At 43.0% G+C, this 27,277-nt stretch overlaps 1 protein-coding gene across 1 annotated transcript in view; it reads left to right on the forward strand.

Moving 5' to 3' along the window:
• The first annotated feature begins 2,072 nt into the window (after positions 1 to 2,072).
• Positions 2,073 to 27,277, forward strand: part of LOC126227854 (zinc finger protein 628) — an 830,164-nt gene continuing 804,959 nt past the window's right edge. The window contains exon 1 of the mRNA XM_049942260.1: positions 2,073 to 2,699. The gene's annotated coding sequence lies outside the window, so the exon portion shown is untranslated. The remainder of the gene's footprint in view (positions 2,700 to 27,277) is intronic.

The raw sequence follows: 27,277 nt of genomic DNA on the forward strand, positions 1-27,277 counted from the left end.
GTGCTACAATTTATTCTGGCCGGTCTCTCACAGCCTAAAATTCTTAGTTGTGGCGGTTATGAAAATGATTGCAATGACGCTTATATCGAATAGACAACGATGTCACGAGGTTTGTGTTGAATTAGGGTTAATTGTGTTACGCAATCCATCACCCTTGCACCTTTTTAGTTTACGGATATGAACTTAGTATATATCAAAATTATTGTTTAAGACTTCTCCATTATCTAATATATGTTTCCTGGAATTTACCTTGCTGTTTCAGTTTTTATAACGAAAAGTGCGTTAAATATGGCGCAAACGTAAACGTTAGGTTACGCTATCGGTCAATCTGTTACAACAACCTATGTTTGGTGATAACATTCGTTGGCTTTGCCAACTCAGAAGTCAGAGCTAACGTAAGCATCGGGCTATGCCACAGACGAGACTGTCATCACAACCGAGATTTCAGGGGGGATCCAATATCAGTATCACCTTCTAGCCGAAACGATGGCAGTGGTAGGGAGCAACAGAAAAGCGAAGCGGTCTACGAAAATAGAACGGGTATATTTATTTTTAATTTGCGAAGTGCATCTTTACAGTAAAACTACCTCACGTGGCTCAGTTTACCCTGGTTGGTTTCATACGACCTAAAATTCTAGGTTGTGACGGCTGCTGAAAGCTTTGCAGCGCCTCAGACGTCCAACAATCAACGACATTATGGGACTTGCTTGCAAATTACCGCGGTTGTCAGCGGTGTACAGAAAACCGAAGAGGTCTTCGACAAGTAAATTGCTCCGTACTCGAATTTATTTTTAGGAATTTGATGGAAATTGCAGGGCGTGTGTAGTGGAGTGCTGGTAAACGTTAGGCTACGCTACAGACCGGTCTTTCTTTGGCATCACAATCGTTGGCTTTGTCAACTAACAAGTCAGAGCTAATCCAGATCTCGGACTATGCTACATATCAGACTATCACCACAACCGAGATTTGAGGGTGGATCCAATATCGCACTCTAGCCAAAACGACGGCTATGATGCAGCTACAGAAAAGCGAAGCGGCCTCCGAAACCGAGAGTACTTTGCTGACTGTATATCGCTGGCAACAGTAATGCCAAATGCGTTTACACAGTAAAACTGCCTCGCATGGCACGTTTCATTCTGGTCGGTTTCGTACAATCTACAATTCTTGGTTGTCACGCTACTGAAAGCTTTGCAGTGCCATAAATGCCCAATAAGAGACGATATCACTCGGTTTGCTTGAAAAGTACCAAGGTGGTCAGCGGTCTACAGAAAATCGAAGCAGTCTACAACAAGTGAATCGCTCCGTATCCGAATTTACAGAAACTGGAGGGCGTGTGTAGTGGAGCGCTGGTAAGCATGCGGCGTGTGGCGTGGCGTTATCGCCGGCGCTGCGCCGCGTCTCCACGTGAGCGGCGGTCCGCACGTGTGCGCGCGCGCTACATTGCATCGACCTGCGCGACCTACAGCTCCCAGCCATGTGCTCGGCGCGCGACAACAAAAGGGCCCGCCCGGTTCTCCCCCGTGGCCCCGTCACTCAAGTGTCACTCACAGCACAAAGAGGAAGCCGGCGGGCGCGCCGCGCCGGGCCGGCGCAAAAATCGAAACTCCGCGCCGGGGAAGGAACACGGGGCCGCGTACTTACATTTCATGCGTTTCGGACAGTCCTGCTTCCTCCTCGGCATGGCTGCAGCGGCGGCGAAGACGACGACCTCCGGCACTCGGGCGGCTGACGGCTGTCGGCGAGCCAGTTGTGACGGCAAGTGTCAGTTTCAGCAGCGCTTCATCACCATGACGACGGACGCCCGCGACAAACACTGAGCTGTGTAATTACTCTTCCACTCTCCCCTACACTATTCGTTTCTCTCTCTCTCTCGCTCTATTTTTGCCCCTTTTCCCTGCCTCTCCTCTAGTTTTCACCGATTTGTCATAGTGACGCCACACATCACGCGTCGCTTCTCACTCGCGCGGGGAAACCCCCCCACTCCGCAGAGAGCGCGGCACGCAACAATCACATTAAAGCACAGAGCGCGCCGGTGGTGGTGGTAGTAGCTCCTCCTCGGTCACCTGCGCGCCGACAACTGAGCGGCGTGGCGTGGCGACGCAACGCTGGCCGGCTGTGGCGGCGGCGGCGGTGGCGACGGCGGGGCGAAGCGGTCAGCCAGCCTCGACAGACACTGACTGACTGACTGACACGGCTCCGCTACAGTAGACAGGCGGCCGGCGGGCGGACAGATAGACCCAGGCCGGCCGACCGGGCGGCGCAATCACCAGCCACTCCGTAGTCCGCGCGCGCGCTGTCTCTCTCTCTCTCCCTCCCCCTTTCTTTCTCTCTTTCTCACTCGCACGCCCTCCCCTCTCCCTCTCTCTCACTCTCGACACTTTCCCCCCTCTCTCGCTCACTTCGTGCTCCCTCACGCTCCGCGCGGCTCCCGCTGTCAACTCCTCGTCACCGAGTATTCCGAAAATCTAAACGTCGTCGCGTAGCAAACACCGCCACCGCGCGCTGCCGCGGTGCGAGTAACCTCATGGGTCTGCTGGTGACGTCACGCGTGCTGGGCGGAGCCTGCGCCAGTCACCGCCCATCCCTTCCCCTCCGCTCCCCACCACTGCGCGGCCAGTCCATTCGATCACAGCGAGAGGGGGTTAATACAGTGCTACGAGAAGCATTTCCCCGACTTTTTCCTGACCTCGAAATCACAGGTAAGTGATACTACATTATTTCTGGTGTCACAGTGATCGTAGTTAGCGTATTTCCTTCCTGTGAATCTTTCTGCTGCTGACATACGTCGTGTGAAACGTTACTCGTGTCATTTCACTCGCTAGCGGGCGTCCATGTTGGGCACCGTATATTGCTCCGCAAGCGAAACAGAAAGCTTCTGATAACCGGTGTTTATCATTTATTCCGACAACAGCAGATCATCAACTGACTTCAATTTTTGCTCGTTTGCCTTGAAAGATGATGGTATCTCTTTTTACGAAGCAGTTAGAGGCAACATAACCTCAACTCGTAGCAGCTTGGGTTGGTCGGAGCGGCGGTAGGCGGCGCTGAGAATACCCGAGCTCCCGCTCGCGAGGCTAGCGCTAAGATTTATGTTGTGTTTGCCGCGCCCGGTGCCAGGTGGCAGCAGCGTCCGAGACAGAAGAACATTTAGAGGCGGGCCCGGGCCAATAGCGGCGCGACGCTCCAGCGGTGCATTGATTGGCGCACGTTTAGATTACGATTGCCTTTTTTTTTTGTTAAGTGCACATGTGTTTTACTGTCACAACAATACACATCTTTCACCAGTATGATTACGATACTGCAGCGAAAGAAATAATTCGTGAATGTCGGAACTGACGTAGTTTCATGTGTAAAAGAAAGTGTGAAAGTTACTACAAATGTGCTTTTAAGCGAAGTGACGTTAATAGTGAGCACGGTGTCGAACTTGTTGGACACTTTCCGAGTATTTCTTCAGTTTTTGTCATTCAGATACAGTTTTCCGTGTGCGATCGGAATGACGTGATCGTTTTTGCGTGTTATTCATATGGTGTATTTTGTAATGTTTTGATTTTCGTTGTCTCTAGTTGTTTAAAATGCGTCGTTATCAGGATGTAGTAATCTGTAAGCTTCGGATTTAATATTTTCGTCACACACGAAATCACTGCAATAATTAAAATCTCTCTTTTAAGAAAAGTGAATCACGCTGCGTCTGTTTGCATTATTTTTGTGTTTTAGTACGTTTGAAAATATCCGCTATTAAGAAAATTTGACTTGGATACAGAGCTTTACCACAATTAAGAAATAAATTCGAATTTATAGTTTCGCGCAGCATCTTCACGTGAGCAAACTTAATACTAATAATATTTTTGTTTTGTTTTCAGAAACTTTTATAGAACAAAACGGGATATGAATCAGATTATTTGTCATGCATTGTAGTGTTCATCGCATTATTTCGTGTAGAAACTGTTTGTATTTTTAATATATCATGATTAGTTTCGCTTCATAGTCATTCTCACATATTAAACGTATGGGGTTTTCCCTTTCCTAACGTTTTTCGTTAAATTTGGATACCAATAGACGTCTAATCAGAATCCTTGACGTGTCATAAATTTAGAAGCATTGCCAACATGCGATAATCGAATCCAAAATATTCAGAGAATGAACCAGTCCTTGTTTGTGAATTATGTTGGTCGATCTTTCGCAGTATAACGTACGGCTAAGAATAAATTATTTGTTACAGCCTAGTTTCCCAAAACCACATGCTCGTGCATGGACCTTGATTAGTACTTAGTCCTTCACGAAAAGAAGTTCTTTCACTGTAAAAAATAAATAATAACATAGCGCGTCAACAGCGAATGCCAACAAGGCAGGTGAAGTTTTTCTTGGAATATTTTGTGGTAAATCACGTACAGATGTGGTTATTAACGCCTTCTGTGAGAACAAACGCCTCAAATTGTAGTGTATATTTATGCAGGATAATCTTGTGGGTAAACTGTATTTTATCAGCGGTACGCGACACTGGTCACGTGTGGAGCGCTTATGTTGAAATTTATATTCTAAGGCTCATAGGGGAGATCTTAATTTTTCTTTACGAACTCTAATTTTTTGCCGTTAGCTTCTTTTGGATTGTAATGTGTTCCTTTTGTTGCCAAACAAAAGGACGTGATTGAAAACTTTAGTATAAAATCTGATGCAGCTCGCTAATTATTATGATTTTTTGTTTGTATATTACTTTGTCTCCCAATAAGGAAACTGAAGCTTTTTCTCAACAGTGCTTTCAATAGAGAGCGCTTGCACGCACTTTTCTATTTCTCAGAAAACTAGACTCTACACGCTTTCTCTCCTTAAATTTTTCTAAATGGTATGGTTGTGTTACAACAAATGTTGCAGATAATTATAACTGCCACTAGACTGTTGTCGAACAGTTCTACGATGGAGGTGGAAATAAAAATATTGAAACAATTTACCGTCTGCATCGAGATCACGCTTGAAGTGAATGCTTACTTCAATCGGTGGAGTTCTTTGCTTCTCAACAGGGGAAGAGCACCACATAGTTGATATCGGAAGAGTGTGTATGATATAAAGATACACTGTTGGTGACAACTCTCAGTAGTCCGTATACATACGGCGATTTTTACTTTTCTAATTAAGCATCGGTTGAATTTTCTTGGTGCAGTATTGCACAGAGAGAATGTTGGGTTATCCGAGTTACACAATTTTATCTCCTGTGCTATTTGAATCATATCTTGGCACCGTCATCGGGCATGGACAGCAAACCAGATGGCTTTCATACCAGAAAAGCAGTTATTTTTAGTGGTAAGAAAATACGGTCGTTTCCCTCTCTGAAGGCACCTCCAGAGGAGTCAGAATAGTATCACATGCAGAAAGTATAGCCTTACTTTTGATATTAAGTATTTACTGCTGAATTAGTCTACGTGGGCTGCACGTACGAAAACAAATTGACAAATTTATCAGTGAAACGGGAATATTACAACAATATATGGTGTTACAAAAATTACAGCTGTGCAGTGAACAGCTGAAATAAATCCAGTTTTTGGTTTACAACGTCGAAGTTTTGTAATAACGATTTCTAATGGGAGGCTGTGTCCGAATTCTTCCATTACAAATGACTCAACATCTGCATAATTCATTTTAATAATGATAAATAGGAAAGCAGTGAATTTTAACTTAAACTGCCGAGTATTTATCTCGCTGCTTATCGTGAAGTCGATGTTTGTCAACAGTTCGGAAGCATTACTGTATTGCTTGCAAAGGGAAACAATTGATACCACTGAGCATTTTATTTTTCACGACTGCGGCAACATTTTTGTTTTCGGTTTGAAATTTGTGGCATCAGTTTCCTGTAGTTTCAAAATAAAATAATATGATTTCTCATTGTTTGAATATGTCGACAAAAATGACTCTGTACCAGGTTTCAGCAAACATATCTGTGAAGAAGAAAGTAAGCTTCCACCAAGACAATTTAGCATGCAGCTACTTCAATAAGCGGCGAGGAAAATATTAAAGGTCTTCGATTTGTTAATTCTGATTTATGTACCTTAAATTAAATTCGAAGAACAAAATATCATCAACAGCCCTTTTTTGTCGGAAGTGTACGGTAACAATGCAAATCATTGGGACAAATCGAAGAGACCGACTTCGTGGGCGAAGATCGACATAATTACGATAAAAATACGCTGTTTTGCGACGAGATTTCTCTAGACGTAAGCATGTTTTTTATGAATGTAGTGCGTGACTTAAACCCGTAATTGTTTAGTGAGAATAGAAACAATAACCAATACAGTCGCCGTATCTTTTATTCATACTGTGTTTCGAATCCATGCTCCATTGTCAAGCCATCATAAGTATACGTAGCAGCATGTAACAGAAGCGGACGACGATGAATAGAATTCTACTTTCATGATCTGTCGACGCGCTATCAATACAAAGCGATATCAAAATTATTTTTATCTCAGTAATAAGCACGAGTCTTACGATGAAATATTTTATTCAGTGTAGTACACACTCTTTCAAATTTCAGATAAGAAGCCCCAGATCTTTATCAACATTCCCTCGACAGGAGGATTGTTCTCCACCATTCATTTCACGCTGCAAACCACCTTGCTGTTATTGTAACGCGAAGTGCGTTTGAGCAAAGGATGTTAGGAAACTGGAAGTCATCGCTGGACAGTATTTCTAGGAAATCACCAACTATACTTTTATGTGGCGAGAGGTACCTGTTTCACAATTTCTGTAAGACCATAGCCAGTTTTTGCGATCGACGTACTGTTTTCCACATTTGCATGTTTTTTGCGGGGTGGGGCGCGCATGCGAGGCACATATCTTGAAGGAGGTGGGAGCTAGTACCGATGCCTTGTGAATTCTTATCTTTCAGTAAAGACTGGAATGCAGTCCTCTCTTCATAGACCTAATTCAGTTGCTATATTTAACAATCGATCAATGAAGAACGGAATAACAACTTAGGTTACATACCAGTTCCGATACTTGCCTAAGTTTTTTTATGTTTAGGCTAGGCTCAGGCCGACACTTCTGCTCCAGATTTTAGCAAGTCTTCACTGTTCAATTCATAACAGAAACTCTCCATCTAGAACTGGTATTGGCATAAAAATGTGCTAATACACAGACTCAAATCTGGTTTTATTAATAATAAAATACATAACTGCCTTATGCTCTACGTTGCTGTGCGCTATATTTTTCCGATCCAAATGTTGTTCTTCTGGTTTTCAGTCCGAATACTGATTTGATGCAGCTGTAGACGTCAAGATGTTCAGTGCAATTCTCCTACATAGCCCGGTGCAACCTACATCAACTTGACCTGCTTACTGCAGTAAAGCGTTGGTCTCCCTCACACTTCCCTCCATACTTCCTTCCATCTATTCTTTGACGCATCAGTATGTATCCTGTCAACCGATCCATTATTTCAATGAAGCTGTACCATAAATTTCTTTTCTCCCCGCCTCGATTCAGTATCTCTTTAATTAGTTATCCGATCTACCCTTCTAATCTTCAACATACGCCTGTGTCACCGTATTCAAAACGCTGTATTCTCTTCCAGTCTGTTTTGTTTACCGCCGAGGTTTCACTTTTGCTTAAGGTACTGTCTAGACAAACACTTTCAGGAAAGACTTTCTAACACTTAAATTTATGTTATTTAATTCTTTGGAATGTCGTTCTGGAAACGTCAGTAATTGTTAAAATGGTTGTTTTGAAACTGACAAATATTTATTTCATCTGTAAAAGCATTCTTACTACTGTCAGCCCGCATTTTACTTCTGGTACTGTCACTTTATTTTGCTCCCCAAATAGCAGTACTTGTCTTCTACTTCCAGTGTCTCATTTCTTAATTTTACTTCCTCAGCACTGTCCGATTTAGCTCGAATACATTTAATTACCTTTGTTTTATTGAAATTCATCTTATTACCCATTTCTAGACTCTCACCATTCCCTAAGTCTTTTGTGGACACTGACAGAATTACAGTGTCATCGCTAAACTAGTTTTTTTCTTTTTCTCCTTGAACTTTAATTCCCCTTCCAAACTGCTCCTTAGCTCCCATTACTGCTCTCTTTCGTGTTCTTCGCATCTTATATCCGCAGTTTGGTTTCTGTACAAGTAGATACTGTTCCGCTCTCTGTATTTCATCTTTAATACCCTTAGGATTTGAAAGAGTGTGTTGCAGTCAACATAGATAAAAATTCTCTTAATTTAGAAATGCTGTAAATGTGTGTACCGAGGGTCAGTACTGCCTTACATGTTACTACATTTCTGCGGAGTACAAATTTTTCCCGAGATCGGTTTCTGTTAGTTTTTCCACTCGTCTGAAAAAAATTTGTGTTAGTATTTCGCAACCATGATGTATTAAATTGACGGTTCAATAACATTCACACTTGCCAGTACCTGGCTTTTTAGGAATTTGTGCTATTACATTCTTGTTGAAGTCTTAAGCTATTTCTCCAGCCCAAGTATTTGTGGTGTTAGTTTGCCGTATTCTGCGTTAGTGTGGGACCCTGAGTCACCTGAATGCAACTCACTACCATCTGCGCATTTCCCTTACATGGCGTGTCTCAGCACCTTTATCTGAAACCATCTGTCCGGTTTGCGCCGGTACTACTGCTGTTGTTTTTGACATAACATTTTTGTAGGTTTAAGCTCTTAATTACATTTTCTCTCCGCAGTGTGTGAAAAGCTTTCCGTGTTGGTACTGTAATTCTGACAGACTGAAGTTGGATAGCATGGAGTTAAAGAAAGTTCCAGCTTTGTAAGCTTATAAGTTTAATTCTACCATACTGCTCACATCCAGTCATTCTTTAATTTATTTGCTCTTATTTGTTTTCAGAAAGTGTTCTAACATTTTAGCCTTTGCAAACAGGTGCCCTCCTGGTGAATGACTTTTCTAAATTGCAGTATCAGTCATAACTGCCCCTTCCCAATTAACCCTACTTGTCGTATTTCCAGCTGCCACTCTTGTTTTCGTGCTCTGCTGGGACAGCAGAGAGGCTCGTAATTAACTGGCATTAAGGTAGGTTCCGGATTAGCTTTTTTTGAGCATTAGTGGGAGTTTTGAGCAAACACGCTATATACACCTCGCAAAAAGTGTCTGCACTCCGTGATTGGCAGGGATTGTCATGACGTGCAGTCCCGCCAAGGCTTACTGTCTTCTGCCCGCCACTACAAGCCGGATTCCGACGTGAGGGAGATGTTCACTGTGCGACGTATGTTTACATTCGTTTTTGGCGTAATCACGTTAAGACATCTTGGATGCTTAGTTTTCAAACATGAGCGTTATTTGGTTCTTCATCAAACGCTTAAACATGCGGGTGGCGTGTATAGTAAACGTTTGATATATATTTAAAGTGATTTTCAGCACGTTTTGATCTACTCCTTATCGAATGATGCTTAACTGAGCTTCTACGTTTAATACTAACTTGATGAGAAGGGACTACGTAAAGAAGACTGGCTAATACAACTGTTTTCTTTTTCTTCCCGTTAACCGATGACATTCAATTATCAAGAGAGATAACGCTGTAGTCTGCACAATGATTTCATTGGGTTTAAATCCCATTTTGCCCTACCGACTACACACAGCCCGAGCTCTACTGATAAAATTTCGGCGGTAGTATAGGGATGTTTTCTGAATATTTTGGTATATGGGACCCGTGGTGTCTGGTGGCTCGTTACACAGTAATAATGTATGGCCAAGTTATGATTTATTGGGTCTTCTGCCCCAGTTACGAAAATTTCTGTGAGAATACTTTCAAAACAGTTAAAAAGCCTGTAGTATGCAGTTACCAAAACATACGACCCAAAATACAGAGTAATGCAACAACCTACAGGCGAAACACACACTTTTATCACAGTATGTTCAATCAGCACCGCAAATGTGCAGTACAGTCGAGACAAATGCAGACCGGTTCCCTTAGAAATATTGTTCACCAGTTGACCTGTCCATACTACCATTCGCTTGTCTGATGAGTTGGGGACCCCTATTTATCTCGAAGGATCGCATCTATTTACATCCATGCATTTTATCTAATAAGCGGGGGCGCGAAAATGATTTTATGGTAGGGTTATGATTATACGAGGGTGGGAACTTTAATAGTGGCGACTATTTATTTACAGCTTGTACAAAATAGACGTGTTTTAAAGTTTAACTGACCTTCAGAGTAGTCACCAGCATTGTGCATAACCCGTTGCCAGCGATGTGGAAGTCGTAGGATACTCTTAGCAGTGCCAGTTGTGTTGACAGTTCGAGCGGCGCGCGCTATTGCCCGGCGAATTTGTAGCAGGTCTGAAGCGAATGCCGTGAAGTGTTTCCTTCAGATTAGAAATCGAGTTGAACTCACGAGGGGTTAACTCAGAGGAGTGCAGTAGGTGGCATAGCACTTAGCAGCCCCATCAGTCAAACAAATCAGTAACAGCTTGCACTGTACGTGCTTGAGCATTGTCTTGCAAAAAGATGGTCAGGTCCTGCAGAAAGTTTCATCACTTCTGTCTCTAAGCTGGTCGTAGGTTGTGTCCCAAAAATGAACAGGATAGAGACAGAAGTGATGACACTTTCTGCAGGACCTGACCATCATTTTGCAGGACAAAGCTCAAGCACGTACAGTGCAAGCTGTTACTGATTTGTTTGACTGATGGGTTGCTAAGTCCTACACCAGCTACTGCACTCCTCTGACTTAAGCCCTCGTAAGTTCAACTCGATTTCTAAACTGCAGGAAACACTTCACGGCATTCGCTTCAGACCTGCTACAAATTCGTCAGGCAATAGACCGCGCCGCTCGAACTGTCAACACAACTGGCACTGCTAAGAGTAGCCTACGACTTCCACATCTCTGGCAACGGGTTATACACAATGTTGGTGACTACTTTGAAGATCAGTAAAACTTTGAAACACTTATCTATTTTGTATGAGCTGTAAATAAATAGTCGCCACTATTTAAGTTCCAACCCTCTTATATTCCTGGCATTGTTTCAGCGTGGGGCGATTTGCAGTAGTGTGGACTCGGAAGAAACTTTCAAACGCCAAGATCGCTACTAAAGCATTTATTAGGCCTAGATAACCGGTTTCGGCAAGGCTATTTCGCCGTCTTCGGATCTTATGTTTTATAACATTACATCATCTGTTTCATCGGCACCTCAGGTGGTGTTACAACACGTACATACGTGTCAGTGTATTACTTTTGCGTTTGACAAGCCGATTTCTAGTGAAGTTCTCCGCACTGACACGCGTATACGTCGTGTAAAACACCTGCAGTACAGATGAAAAAGATGATGTAGTTTTATAAAACATTAAGACCCGAAGATGGTAGTACAGCCTTCCAGAAACCGGTTATCGAAATCTAATAAATAAGTGCTTTACTAGCGATCCTTACATTTGAAAGTTCCTTCAGACTCTATACGGTCGTGAGTGTTACGTACTGTGTTGCTTATTGCTTCATTTGCGGAATATGAAAGATGCTGGTTGGCGTCATTTTGGGAAATTTTGCCGTGGGGTCTGGTGGATTGATTCCATTGTTACGCTTGAGGGTAAGAGGACGGTAAGGGAGTTGTGTTGAAAACTTTTCGTCGCTATGCCTGAATGATGTGAGGGATTTTGTCAGTGTTTACTGTTTTTCATTGCTGTCAACGTACAACTAATGCTTCAGGAAAAACAAAACCCTATGCGGAACCTAGCTGTACTGAATGAACGCTTGAGGTCGAAGAGTAAAGTGACTGGAACAAACTGGTGGTTAAACAAGAGACATAGCGTTTACATTCGACACTTGTACTGTTGTGTAGAAATTTTGAGCGCAGTACGCTTACAAAGGTAAATGGCGTAAGAAATCAAAGGAAATGCAATGGGTCTGAAACGAGCTGCAGGAGACGCGTATTCCTTACGCCAAATTTCTCTGCCTCGTGATGACTGGGTGTTGTGTGTTGACCTTAGGTTAGTTAGGTTTAAGTAGTTCTAAGTTCTAGGAGACTGATGACCATAGATTTTAAGTCCCATAGTGCTCAGAGCCATTTGAACCTTACGCCAAAATAGTCTGAAGATATCACTGAACTACCTCTGAAATTGTATCGGTGGAGTTCGGGCCACACACAAGACCCGTACATACAAAACAACACATCTACAATAACACGTACCGAAAACAAACAGAATAGATACAAAGTAAAACACCAAAATAATTCACGTCAGTATTGCGTACTAGTTTTTGGTGAAGGTCGTGCATGTAGCTTCCCGTCAGATGAGCAATGGAAATGCCACCCTGGCGGCGCTACAAATTACGCTTATGAAGGAAAAAATGTTTTTATCTAAAGCATCGAATAAAATTCTACAGTCCTCCAACGAAACCTTATCGATCCATTATTTTACATCTATTGGGACTAAGCCACGATTCCTATGCTGGTGAGATAGCTATTGACGGGAAAATGCATCAGGTAACAGCAAGTAATTGTAGTAGACCTGTACAATGTCAATAATGGGTCTTGTACTGTCAGTCTCAGTGAGGTAAATGTTTAATGAACAAATGTCGTCGTCATCGTCTCCTTTTCAAGAATTATGCTATTGCCCGTTCCGATCTCACAAACAAACTGTAAAACGTAAAATATAACCAGCCATTTTATAATGTACTGACTGTTGAAATAAACGACTTATGGACTGAAAGTATAAATGTTTCACGAATATTCGATACTTTGTGCTTCATGTTTGGATAACCCTATTATAAAAAATTAAGCTGTAACACTTCGAACTGGAGCTTGAAATTGTGTCTTCGTGTATTAGAAGAATGTAAGGTAAAGTTGTTTTCAACTCCAACGATGGTTTGGTCACCGTAGTACTTTACAAAAGATTGTCTTTTACGAGGTGGTAGGCCCGGAGCCGTTTGGAAGTCCAAGTGACACAAACCGCCGCTTGGGGCGCAAAGTTGGGACGGAGTGACCAAGTACAAGATTTGTGTACAGTGCGTATGGTGATTAGCAGCGAAAACTGGCACAGCTTTAAGTGTAGGAGGGAAAAGGGGGACGGGGGGAACGCCAAATGATAAATCGTTTTTCTGGAAAGACTTCCCGAACCGGCCTTGATTATGCTCTTCTCTTCAAGCGACCTTTGATCTTATTTACTCTGGGGGACCTACAGTTTAACGTGGAGTCAGACCCGTAATGTTACTTTTCATACGTACCAGACATTGGCAGTAGTCAAATAAGTGGTAAGTGATGTAAGGTAATCCCCGGATCGACCGACGACTGAACCGCAAACCTTCCTTATAGAAGTTACACTCACACTCGATTTCTTTCCTACTCATATCTAGATATGACAATCTCCGTAGTGGCTTATGGCTCTCACTGCCAGTGGGGTGTTGAATCTTAATATAATAAATAGTACCTTATGCAAATTGAGTGTTGGTTGTATTAAGTTGAGGAATAAGCTGAGCTAATTCAGTAACATATTGAGGGGATTAACCGATTTTCTCGATAAACAACCAGTTGTAGATTATTCTTACAGTGGAAAAATGTACGCCTACACCGAATAAATGACGGCGTATTCTTGTAACTACTCACTGCGCCTTGTCGGGCAATGTGTATGCTTGTGTGTGTTACGTACAGTCTTGCAGATCGAGAAGGGGCTGCGTTTAAAACGCTGGGTCGGTGTAGGAGACAAGCGCGACTGAAATAACCTTTATTCATCCAGATATACTCGTAATTTTTCCATAATTTCCCTAAATCAATCGAGGCGAATGTCGTTGGGATGGTCTCTGTGAAAATGAAACCGCTGATTTCTTATATCATCCCTTTCCTAACCGAGGTAATGTTCTAACTCTAATGATCTTGATGACGACGGTACTTTAACCCTAATCTTCCTTCCCTCCTCTTTTCAGTATATACAGTAAACCATTCAAACGGCCGGATTTATAAGAAAATTGCCGGCCGGGGTGGCCGAGCGGTTCTAGGTTTCACAGTCTGGAACCGCGCGACCGCTACGGTCGCAGGTTCGAATCCTGCCTCGGGCATGGATGTGTGTGATGTCCTTAGGTTAGTTAGGTTTAAGTAGTTCTAAGTTCTAGGGGACTGATGACCATAGATGTTAAGTCCCATAGTGCTCAGAGCCATTTGAACCATTCTAGGGGACTGATGACCTCAGAAGTTAAGTCCCATAGTGATCAGAGCCATTTGAACCATTTTTTTGTAAGAAAATTTTTGTAGTGCCATTGGGCGCTGTCCCCAATGCGCGAGACAGTGGAAGGAACGGGAAAAGCGCAGTTACGGTATACTGTGGAGGTGTTCTTGCTTACAACACTTGGACGAGTTCACACTGGTTACGTTTTTCGGGAAACGGGAAGAAGGATGAAGTGTGACGACTGAAGCGCATGAGAATAGATTCAGTCTGAGGAATGATTCTGGGCGTGACCTCGTATGCACCCAGGAGCATTGCCGTACGGGATCGTTTTGGTGGTCCAGGTGCTGCTTTATGGCGAGGCATAATGTTCCATGGCTAACGACCTCCAGATGTTTAAACACTGCACATTCACCGGTCAACGTTATTGTCACACTGTGCTCCTTTCCCGTGTGCGTCTTTTCAGGGATGCACTTGGCCTTGACGTCATTTTTATTCATGACAATGCGCGGCCGCAGCGAAGAGCCCAATTCGAGGAGCTCTTGGAACGATACAATACTCTGCGAATGGGCTGACCTACCTTTTCCCCCGACTTAAAGCACATCGGGGGCTTGTGAGGTGCGTTCGGGAGACGGAATGCAGCACGTTCGCCTGCACAAACGACCATCCAGCATTGCCAACCGAGCTGGTGGAGAAATGAAACTCCCTGCCACAAAAACTCCTTACCAACCTTGTGCCCAGTATGAGAGCTCGTTTCAGAGCATGCATTGCTGCCTGTGGTGACCACACAACCTGTTAAGAACCATGACCTGCCTTTCGTAATGTCAAGGGGACCATCATGAATCGCAGTCACTTCAGTGCACTTTTTGTCTTCGAATAACAGTCTCATTTCTGTTCGTTTCATTGCGTATTTTTTGCAGTTACCTTCTGTACTATTCTGTAGCACGTATTTCTATGTATGGTCCAAGCTTAATCGAGCTATATTATTTGGCAGTTGACACATCATGTGAAAGTTCCTTTTGTCCTCAAGTTTTGCACACCTGAGTAATTAAACCTTACTTTTTAGCTCATGTTCGCACACGCCAGCGCAGTCCGACAGAAATATCAATAATTTTAAGTGGTTGTCACTTATTCCATTGTTCTCGTGTGTCAGTAGCTAGCTGCAGATATGCAAACTTACGTGCTAAGCATGCTTAATCATTGAATTTTGCATGTGTATCGACTCTGTAGCAACAACATACTTAACAGTACCAGGATTTTCTACCATACAATAATTGTGTTACTGCAGAGACAGGATAGGGGGCTCTGTAAGAAGAACTACTGCTGTTTGCTCCAAGGTAACTTATGGCAATATGAATTTTTAATTTGTGGTAAGGTCTTATGGGACCAAACTGCTGAAGTCATCGGTTCCTAAGCTTACACACTACTTAATCTAACTGAAACTAACTTACGCTAAGGACAACACACACACACACACCCATGCCCGAGGGAGGACTCGAACCTCCGACGGGGGGAGCCGCGCGTACCGTGACAAGGCGCGTCAGAGCGCTCTTATACCCCGCGCGGAAATATGAAGTTTAACAGATCGCTAATGCGGTAACGCTCTACCGGAAAGCAACCTGCTTTAATGCCATCATGGAAGAAATCCTCATCGCAGATTTTTGAGTCGCATCGAGCAGGGACTGGGAAGTACAGCTGCTTTTCGCAAAAGGAAGTCTGTCAAAATCCTCGGTGAAGCACAAGATTCTTCGCTGTATCTCACGGAGTGAGGGTAGGTGACGAGCCGGCCGGAGTGGCCGTGCGGTTCTAGGCGCTACAGTCTGGAGCCGAGCGATCGCTACGGTCGCAGGTTCGAATCCTGCCGCGGGCTCGGATGTGTATGTGTTGTCCGTAGGTTAGTTATCTTTAATTAGTTCTAAGTTCTAGGCGACTGATGACCTCAGAAGTTAAGTCCCATAGTGCTCAGAGCCATTTTGTAATCAATTACTACTAAACCGGAGACCGCAACTGGTGGTCTGGCGGCCGGGTCGGACATCATCTCCGCTCTGATACTGGGTGTTCGTGTCGCCCTACGGGCCAACAATGTCAGACCACCAGTTTCATTTTCACTGAATCGTATTTAATCAATTTATTTGATCACCTCCACTCCCCCAAGACTCTCCCGCACCCCTCCCCCTACCTCCTCCTGCATCCCACACACCGACATGCGCATACACACATTTCGTCCCGTAACCGAACGGACTATTCCTTGATGGCTGAGGGTGTCAAGAAAGAAAGCCAGACAAGGAAGTGAACTGACCAGTCGCAGCAGTCTGGCAAAGCCGAATGGTTCGGGCGCGTCGTTGACCGTTCTGACTGGAGGAAACCAGCTCCAACGTGTTGTGTGTCAGCTATGAAGTAATTTTAAGCGCCTACATCAACACATTCATTTGCCCGAAGTTAGAACCGAATTGTATTGAACACTGAAGTGAAGAGAAGCTGCTCAAATACATCAGAGTCATCCACTAAATTAATTGATATTATATGCCTGAAATTCTGTGTAGCTAGTGCCCTTAGTAGAGACATTATTACCACGAAGATCTATAAAGAATTAATACATCACCTACCCCTTAACAAGTGAATTTAGTTGATAGAACATCAATAATTATCTGAATATGTGATTGCCGCACCAAGAAACTACGCATGTTTTTTTTTCTACTTTCAGAAATTTTCTCTCAAAACAACAACTGTGTTTTTTACCAGTCATATGTCTTGGTAGTGCTGTGCACTACACACCTTAAATAAAAATTCCTCTGTGCACACATTTCATCTCATCCTTGTGTTGAAAATTATTGATAGACATAATCGGAGCTACAAATTTGTGCATGGCAATAGGACTTGAGGTAGTAATGACTAGAAATTATATGTCAAAGATACCTTTTGGTAAATGTCAGGTATTATCTCTCTTTTTTTTAACTGTTTCATGTTGAATTAAAAAATTCCTGTCAACACTGGAAAGAAGATGAAAGATAAAAACGGGGGAAGAAGTCTGGAACCCTGTCGCATTGGTATGGTTGAGGTAGCTTTTAAATGACTGTTCATCACAAAAAAGTACCAGCTTGGAATTTTAATCGCGGTATTTGAATCATGAGAGTCATAACTGGTTCAGGTTTAATTAAGAAAGATGTCTACATATCTCATTCCGTTCGTCGCAGGCACTAGCTGCTAGAAAATGGTAATTAGACACTCCGAGTTGGAAAGAATTTTAACATAATCTCTGATGTCTTCCAATGCAAGTTTAATCTGTGTGCGCACACTGGGTTTCGGCAGAACCGGTTAGCACAGCGGAGAACATTCTCGCGGCTGCGTTGCGTAGCTTTCGTAGGGGCATGACTTAATGTGCCGCATGTTCAGAAAAATGTTAGGCGACCTTGCTAGTAGCGTAGGGCAACTATTCATATTACTCCATGTGTGCTGATTAGAGGTACAGGGTTTTAAGAGATGATGATTTACCTGTGAAATCTTATTTCTTGACTTCCATACGAAAATAACAGTTTTGTCTGACGTACGGAAAGGGTCATATAATTAGCTTCAGTAGCGAGGTTTTTGCCTTAGAACACTCAGTGATATAACCAGGCTAATTGGTGCCGAGGGCAAACTTATACACTGCACCCCTTCTTTCCTATTTTTTGTTTAATATTCATCGCTGCTTCACCTATTTATTCGCTAATTGAGATCAATGCAATTGTACAACGAATTAAGAGGTACACATTTTAGCAATTCTTTTTTGTGTGATACAGTTTAGGTGCTGACGGCGTTAATATTACAGAACCATAAGTTTAATAAATGAAGATAACAAAATACTAATTCGAAGTGTTTGCAGAAGACTTGTAGAAGTCGACCTCACGGAAGATTAGTTTTGGCTCCGAAGAAAAGGAACACACGAGGCAATACTGGCCCTACAGTTTATCTTCATAAAAGATAAATTGAAGAAAAGCAAAGGTAGCAGGGATAAAATAATAGGAAGCTAAAGGTTGTCTACAGCTTATGCAGAAACCATATTGCAGTTACAAGAATGGACCGACGTAAAAAGTGTAAGTAGGCTGTTGGTAGCGCCATGTAGCGTTCTGTATGAGAATCACTGACTGCTGTGTGCAGTCTGGCTGGTTGGCATAGTTGGAATATTCGCTATTTTAGTGTTGGGCAGTTGGATGGGAACAGCGCGTAGCGTTGCAGTTGGAGGTGAGCCGCCACCAGTGGTGGATGTGAGAAGAGAGATGCCAGAGTTCTGAGAGCGGACGATCTGGACGTATATCCATCAGAAAGAGTAAACTTGTAATACTGTATATCATGTACTGATATATATATGATGACTTTTGAATATTATTAAGGTAAATACATTGTTTGTTCTCTATCAAAATCTTTCATTTGCTAACTACGCTTATCAGTAGTTAGTGCCTTCAGTAGTTATAATCTTTTATTTAGCTGGCAGTATTGGTGCTCGCTGTATTGCTATAGTTCGAATAACGAAGATTTTTGTGAGGTAAGTGATTCATGAAAGGTATAGGTTATTGTTAGTCAGGGCCATTCTTTTGTAGGGATTATTGAAAGTCAGATTGCGTTGCGCTAAAAATATTGTGTGTCAGTTTAGCGATGATCAGAATAAGTAAAGAGAAAACTGTTTGAGTACGTTGAGTTTTGCTCAGCTGTTTGAAAATCGAATAACGTAGAAGTTTACCAGCACAGTCATGCTTAATTTTTCGAAGGGGACGTTTCAAAAGGAAGCAGCAGTTGAGAAGGGATTGAGACATTGTATCTCCAGTGTTATTCAGTTTGCACATTGAGCAAGCGGTAAAGGTAACCAAGGATAAATTTGGAAAGATAATTTGAGTTGAGGGAGAAGGAAGTTGTGGTGTCACCGCCAGACACCACACTTGCTAGGTGGTAGCTTTAAATCGGCCGCGGTCCATTAGTACATGTCGGATTCGCGTGTCGCCACTGACAGTGATCGCAGACCGAGCGCCACCACACGGCAGGTCTCGAGAGACTTACTAGCACTCGCCCCAGTTGTACGGACGACGTAGCTAGCGATGCACACTGACGAAGCCTCGCTCATTTGCAGAGCCGATAGTTAGAATAGCCTTCAGCTAAGTCAATGGCTACGACCTAGCAAGGCGCCATTAGCATTACATAGCAATTGATAGTTATCGTATGAAGCATGTCTCATCAAGAGCGATGTACCACAAGGATGGATTGAAGTTAAGTATTCCAGCAGCTACGTACTTTTCTTTATAGCATTCATTACGTATCCTGTTTCAGACCTATCTCTAGCCTGCGTGAGTTTAACGCGTGCTAATTCTGTCAGAGATAGCACTAAAGTTAGGTGTTCTGTCGAACGGCATGGAAAGAGATTATGAGATGAACATGAATAAAAGAATACCAGAGATACTGGTATGGAACTGAATCAATCTATTCTGAGGGACTTAGAGACGCTGGAAGTAGTCGATACGGTTTTGCTGCTTGGGCAGCAAAGTAATGATGGTAGAAGCAGAAACGACATAAAATGCAGATTTGCAATAGGAAGAGCAGAATTTCTAAAAGATATAAATTTGTTGGTATCGAACATAAATTTAAGTGGTAGGAAGTCTTTGCTGAAGGTATTTTCCTGGAGTGTTGCCTTGTAGGAAATGAAACGTGGATGATAAGCAGATAACAGAAGCTTTTGAAATGTGGTGCTACAGAAGAAAGCTGAGGATTGGATGAATAGATCGAAGTGTAATGAAGCGATACTTAGCTATATTGAGGAAAAAATAAATTTATGTCACAAGCTGACTAGAGGAATCAGTTGATAGGACATATCCTGAGGCATCAATGGGTCGTCAGTTTCGTAATGGAGGGAAATGTGTGCGTGTGTGTTTGGGAGAGGATTCTAGATGAGAGGCACGAAACTTGATACACTTTATACAGTTTGAAACGGACGTAGATTGCATTAGTTACGCGGAGATGTAGAGGCATATACGGAATAAATTAGTAGGGACAGCTGCATAAAACCAATCTTCGAACTAAACACCACAACAACAAATTAAAACACGGAGCAGCACCCAGTTCATTGTCGTAGTGTTTCCAACAACAAGTTCGATTTTCATTGTTCGTTAACGATCAGTGCGAAGCCTTTTTCCGTAAAATCCTTCCGTGTTGTAGGTCGTGTGAAGCGTCATGCGGCCAAACGTTTCAACTTTTCGGCCCCTATGGCAGGTACCCTTCAGCATGATAATATGCAATAATGGGCGAATCGAATAATTGGTACATTTTTGACGCATGACGAAATCTACGGCCCAGATATTTTTAACGGAATTGGTTCCGTCCCTCAAAGTATTGGCCCACCTGGAATAATGAGAGTGACTCCTTCTGAAAACCGAAAAAAGAAACAAGTGTCTCCGTATCGGGGACAACTATGTCTATTGAAACTGTTCTTCAGCACAGTCCACTCCGTATTTCTTCATAATTTTATTTCCCTGCCTTCCTTTCCCTTCTTTTTGTACTTATTCTTCCTTCTCGCTCTCATACTTCTTCCTCCCCATTTTCTTTTGCCCTCCCTCATTTTTTCGCCTCTCACAAAACTACGCTCCCACGCAGGAAGTACACAGGGCGTGTGTACTGGTTGCCATATGCCAGTTATGCTGTTGAGTACACCATATTGCTCCAAAAGAGCCCTCTTCATTTCTGTGATTGTGTACATCTTGTATTGCTTTGACAATATACACTAACATGAAAGATATTTCGCAAGGATTACGATCTTTCCTGAAATCTTCATAATAAATCGAGAAAATGACGAGAGAGTTCTTTCTTGGTCATTATGGTCCACACTTCGGTTATAGACGGGTTTTCAGTATTTGGTCATAGAGCGCAAGATTAAAGACATAGTCCTTCTGTTTGGATGTACCGTACAGTACGGACACGTTGAGGGAAATAACCCACCGTTAACTTTTTAACCTCCCCCTCCGCTCTTCCTTACAGAGGTTATCGCTTTTTTAACGTATTTGCTGTTTCTGATAGTTTGGATATGCTTTCAGTGACGTAACGCCAGAAAGCATTCCTCACCTGCTTTGGAACTAGCTGCTACCTTCTACGCATTTTCTGCGTACTTGTAAAACCCTGTATTGTAAAAACCAGACAGCGATAATTTCCGGACAAACCCATCAAGTCAGAGGTGAAAATGTACAGAATTCGCAGTATTTTCATGCTGATGCCACAATGTCAGGCGCAAGACGTGTACATTCGATTTTAGTTCACTTCTCCAGAAGGACAAATTACTCAATATGTGTACCTTGTTAAATAAACGGAAAATTGTTTTTTCAGTCTACAACAGCAAAGAAGTACTTGTAACATGGTATCTGTATGTAATCACTGTCAGTAATGAAAATTTTCAGAGCCGACTGTTGATAATGGGTTTTTCCAGACGCGACTCACTCAGTTTTATCAGGTTAGGTTCCACATTCAACTGAAATTTTTTGAAAGACATCAATTCTCCCAGGACTCGCATGTATATAGAATAGTATTTACTGAAACCTTGACTTGCCAATTTCGCTAATACAGCCGTTTGCAAGTGGACAAATCCACGAATGCATTCTATCTGATCAAAAGTATTCGAACACATAATAGTGGACATTATTATGGGGTGTGTCCACCCTTCGTCATTATAGCAGCTTGAACTCATTATTAATGAGGTGTCTGAATATCTGTGGAAGAATGGCAACCTATTCTTCCTCGAGAGCGAAGTCGACCTTCAACCTCATCCCAAAGGTGTTCTATAGGATTCAAGTCACGACTCTGGGCAGCCCAGTCCACTTCAGGAACGTTGTCGTCCACAAGCCATTGCTGCTTTATGACAGGGCGCTTTGTCATGCTGATGCAATCACTGTCTTCGAAGTGTTCCTCTACTCTATGCAGCACACGATGGTGTTCATACCCTTCAGCATTTATTGTTTTGTTTGGCACAATAAGGGGACTACACGCTAACCATAAAAACATCACCATATTTTAACACAACGTCCTTCGTGTTTCCCTGTTGGCGCTACACATGGACGGCAGGAATCGTTCTCAGAGCTTTCATCAAATCCAGGCTCTTTCGTCTGATTTCCACAGAGCTTAGCGGAATTCATCGCTCCAAATCTCTCGCTTCCAGTCATTCATTATCCCGTGCCGTTGCTCTTTACACCACCTCAAGCGTAACTTAGCCTTGACTGCCGAAATGTTTGGCTTATGAGGAGCTACTTACCCATTGTACTCCATTCTTTTTAATTCCCTATGCACAATTATTGTGCTAGCTGGTAATTAGTAACGCATGTGATTCATTCCGCCTATTTCATGCGTTTTTTTACAATGACCCTCCACAACGATCGAAGGTTCCTTTCCGTCAGTACATGAGGTCTGAGTGGTCTTGGTGTAGTTGTTGTTTATTCGCCTTTCCGCTTCACGATCCCATCATCAACAATCGACTCGGGCAGCTTCAGAAGGGCTGAAACGTCCCTGATGGATTTCTTAGTCAGATGGCACCAAATGGTCCACGTTCGAAATCACTGTACACTCCTGACCAACACAGCACTCCCCGTGTCCTTTTATACTGGCGCGTACGCCTTTCGTGACACCCAGCGGTCAATTCCACATTACATAGGAGTGTCCAGATATTTTTGATCAGATAATATATATCATACACACCCGTCCATGTAGCAACCAAGCCATCTAATCATTCGATACATTACACAGTATCAATTGCACGTCAAATCATAGGACAATAGCTACCACACATTCCGTAAACGTGTAAGTATTTATATTGCAGTTAGCTCAAGGCAGATAACGTGTAATAACAGATGTAAGTATTTGTTTTGCAAAACTGAATTAGCACAAGTTTTTGGATCTTTCCGGATTTTATAGGTAGGATTTCTGTTTGTTGTTCCTCACGTTGCTTATAATTTGTGCAGTTTTACATCTATATCATTCCCAGAATCATATCTCGTGTCGCAGCCCAAATATTTATAAGGTGACACATATTCAGTTACTTTGTTGTTAATTAGTAATGCATGCTATAGAGTGATGGAACCGATACTATATAAAACAACAATCATCCGGAATATTTCCACCATCAATATGTCCTTTATCAGGAACGATTTATAAACTGCTCGATCTGGTAATTAAATACACTACTTGTTGAATATCATAATCCTCACAAACGCCATACTGAAGCACCACTATTATGTGGAAAAACTGCACAGCGCACCTCCATTTTATCAGTGTACCGCGCTACTTATCTTTGGTTACCCGAGCGGTATGCTACGTACTATGTCGCGGGGTTTCACTGCCCACCAGGATTGCAGACATAACCTGGAAACAAACAAAAATTAATTCCGTGGCTTTTCGAGTTGATAAAATTTTTTGACTGTCTTCCGTATGCAAGTACACTGACGGAAAAAAACCGCAAGACCAAAAAGGTGCAAGTACACTGGCGGAAAAAAACCTCAAGACCAAAAAGGAGATGTCCGAAGTAAACGGAAGTTGGTATGCGTGTCTCTATATTTGAAAGGTGATGTCTATTCAGATTCGCGCCAGTCGCGTAAGAGTGGCGCTGGTAACTCCATTATGAAGATGCAGATCAGGTTTGCTTTAAATACACGGAGTAACGGTCGTGGACATTGGACGTGATCACCTGATGTTAGACAAGAATGCCTTTAAGACGACAAAGACGCTATAATCAACGCTTCACAATTTGAACGAGGTCGTCTAATAGGTCTACGAGAAGCTGGATGTTCCTTCTGCGATACTGCTGAAATACGAGGCAGGAATGTAGCCACTGTACATGATTGTTGGCAGTGGTGGTCACGGGAATGTACGAGTACAGTCGCACTCTGGGCAGCCACGTGGTACTACCTAGAGGGAAATTTGGAAATTTGTGGAAATGTCTTATGGGACCAAACTGTTGAGGTCATCGGTCCCTAAACTTACACACTAAACAGAAATTAACTTACGCTAATGACGACACACACACACCCATGCCCGAGGGAGGACTCGAACCTCCGGCGGTGGGGAGCCGCGCGGACCGTGACAAGATGCCTTAGACCGCGCGTCCTTAAAGGGAAGATCGTTGTTTTCGAGGTGTGGGACTGCTCATAGAATTGCACCTGCAGCAGCAATTTGAGCAGCAGTTGTCAATACCGTAACACAATGAACTGTTACTAATTGGTTACTTCAAGGACAACTCCTAGCCAGACGTCCTGTTGCGTGAATTCCGTTGGTATTCACAATATACATAAATGACCTTGTGGATAACATCGGAAGTTCACTGAGGCTCTTTGCGGATGATGCTGTGGTATATCGAGAGGTTGTAACAATGGAAAATTGTACTGAAATGCCGGAGAATCTGCAACGAATTGACGCATGGTGCAGGGAATGGCAATTGAATCTCAATGTAGACAAGTGTAATGTGCTGCGAATACATAGAAAGAAAGATCCTGTATCATTTAGCTACAATATAGCAGGTCAGCAATTGGAAGCAGTTATTCCATAAATTATCTGCGAGTACGCATTAGGAGTGATTTAAAATGGAATGATCATATAAAGTTGATCGTCGGTAAAGCAGATGCCAGACTGAGATTCATTGGAAGAATCCTAAGGAAATGCAATCCGAAAACAAAGGAAATAGGTTACAGTACACTTGTTCGCCCACTGCTTCAATATTGCTCACCAGTGTGGGATCCGTACCAGATAGCGTTGATAGAAGAGATAGAGAAGATCCAACGGTGAGCAGCGCGCTTCGTTACAAGATCATTCAGTAATCGTGAAAGCGTTACGGAGATGATAAACTCCAGTGGAAGACTCTGCAGGAGAGACGCTCAGTAGCTCGGTACGGGCTTTTGTTGAAGTTTCAAGAACATACCTTCTCCGAGGAGTCAAGCAGTATATTGCTCCCTCCTACGTATATCTCGCGAAGAGACCATGAGGATAAAATCAGAGAGATTAGAACCCACACAGAAGCATACCGACAATCCTTCTTTCCACGAACAATATGAGACTGGAATAGAAGGGAGAACCGATAGAGGTGCTCGAAGTACCCTCCGCTTGCGGAGTATGGATGTAGATATAGATGTAGACACCAAACCACCGCCATCTGCGACTTCAGTCGTATCAAGCGAAAGCTCGTTGGAGGGTAAGGTGGAGGTCTGTTGTTTTTTCTAATGAAAGCTGGTTATGCCTCGGTACCAGTGATGGTTTTGTGTTGGTTAGAACGAACCTGCAACTAACCTGTCTGCGTGCTAGGCGTACTGGACCTACACCTGGGGTTATGGTCTGGGGTGTGATTTCGTATGACAGTAGGCTCATTCTCGTGGTTATCCCACGTGGTCTAACGGCAAATCTGTACATCAGTCTAGTTATTCGACCTGTTGTGCTGCCATTCATGAACAGCATTCCAGGGAGTGTTTTTCAACAGGATAACGCTCACCCACATACCGCTGTTGTAATCCATACGCCCTACAGAGTGTCGACTTGTCCTGGCCGCGTGGAGTAGCAACGTGGTTAGAGCTGCCATGTCACGGAATGCGCCCCCCCCCCCCCCCTCCTCGAAGGTTCGAGTCCTCTCTCGGGCAAGGGTATCTGTGTTGTTCTTAACATAAGTTAGTTTAAGTGGTGTTTAAGTCTTAGGGACCGATGACCTCAGCAGTTTGGTCCCTTAGGAATTGGCACACATTTGTTGTCTTGGCCTGCTTGATCGCCAGATATGTCTCCAGTCGAACACATATGGAACATCAGACGACAACTGCAGCGTCGTCCGCAAACAGCATTAACCGTCCCTGTATAGTTCGACCAAAAGCAAGAGGCATGGAACTCCAGCCTACAAACTGACATACGGCACCTCACAACACAATGCAGGCATGCTTGCGTACTTGAATTCAACATTCTGGCGGTTAGATCAGTTATTAATGTACGAGCGTTTCACATTTGCGATGGCTTATCTGGGGGTTGCTTTAACTTGTGATCTTGCAATGTTAATTATTGAAAAATGTTTCTTAAACAAATGTATTCCTGAAATTTCATTACACTACATTAATAATTTTTTCGTGTCGCTGTTTTTTTCCGTCCGTATAGTATTTGCGAAGATGTCACTCAATAACTACTTTATTAATTACCACTTCGTGCAGGTTATAAATAGATGCTGATTGAAGGCGTACGGAAACAGGAAGGACCACCTGAATACAGTTGGCGAGCGGGATTTAATCAGTGAAGTGCGCGTGTGATACGCGGCTGAAGTGTCTGATAATGAGCAGGTGCTTTATGTAACACGTACGTTGTTGGAACGCGCATGTCTGCAGATCGCGCGCGCGTCATTCCGCGCAGCGAGTCGTGCAAAGCGGGCGCGCCCGTAGGCAGGTAATTAACTCGCGACAACAAGTGCCTTACAGGCGCCACGAATAACATGTTTTTCAATCATCAGCGCGCAATATATTGGTTGGATTTCACCGCAAAGGGAGTCGACATTTTGTTAGACCGTGTTCGCCGTAGCAGTAATCAAAGTGTTCGGCAAATGTGTAACTTGTGATTAATTTTTTACGACCAGCTGAAACAAAAAGCCTCAGTGTTATTGCCAGTAGAACAATCCAATGACCTCCGGTGTATTTCTTTCATCAAAGGGACGAAATTTGATACATTTTAGAGCTTTGAACGTGTATATGTGTTTCCACGTGTCGATATGTCCCCCTCCTCTTTTTTTTTTTTTACTTTTTTTACACCCATACGCGCAAACGCTGTTTGGGACCGAGCTGCGTCTGTTTTGGTACTGACGGCGTTTAATGCATCTGACGCTGAAATTCACAGAGTTTCAGCCACGGGGCATCATATGCTGCCAGTAGCGGCAACATGTTTCTTTCTTGCTTGGTTCTATGGGTTCTTGGTCACAGCTAGCACCAAATATCTGATCATAGGAAGCCGAGTGTCTTTTAACGAAAAAACAACCTATTATTTTAAAGATAAGTGGACCAAAACAATGTATAACGCTTAAAGATAACTTGTACACCGGTGACATATTATTGTTAATATACTGTGAACTTCTCAGTACATAATTTTTTATTGTCCTTCACCGACACTTCGAAAATGGTTAATTCAATATAGAGAGGGCTCGTATTCTTGATTCTGCCATATCTATACAATCTGAAGGCTTG

The sequence above is a fragment of the Schistocerca nitens genome, chromosome 1 (genome assembly GCF_023898315.1).
Source record: "Schistocerca nitens isolate TAMUIC-IGC-003100 chromosome 1, iqSchNite1.1, whole genome shotgun sequence".
Taxonomy (NCBI): Eukaryota; Metazoa; Arthropoda; class Insecta; order Orthoptera; family Acrididae; genus Schistocerca; species Schistocerca nitens.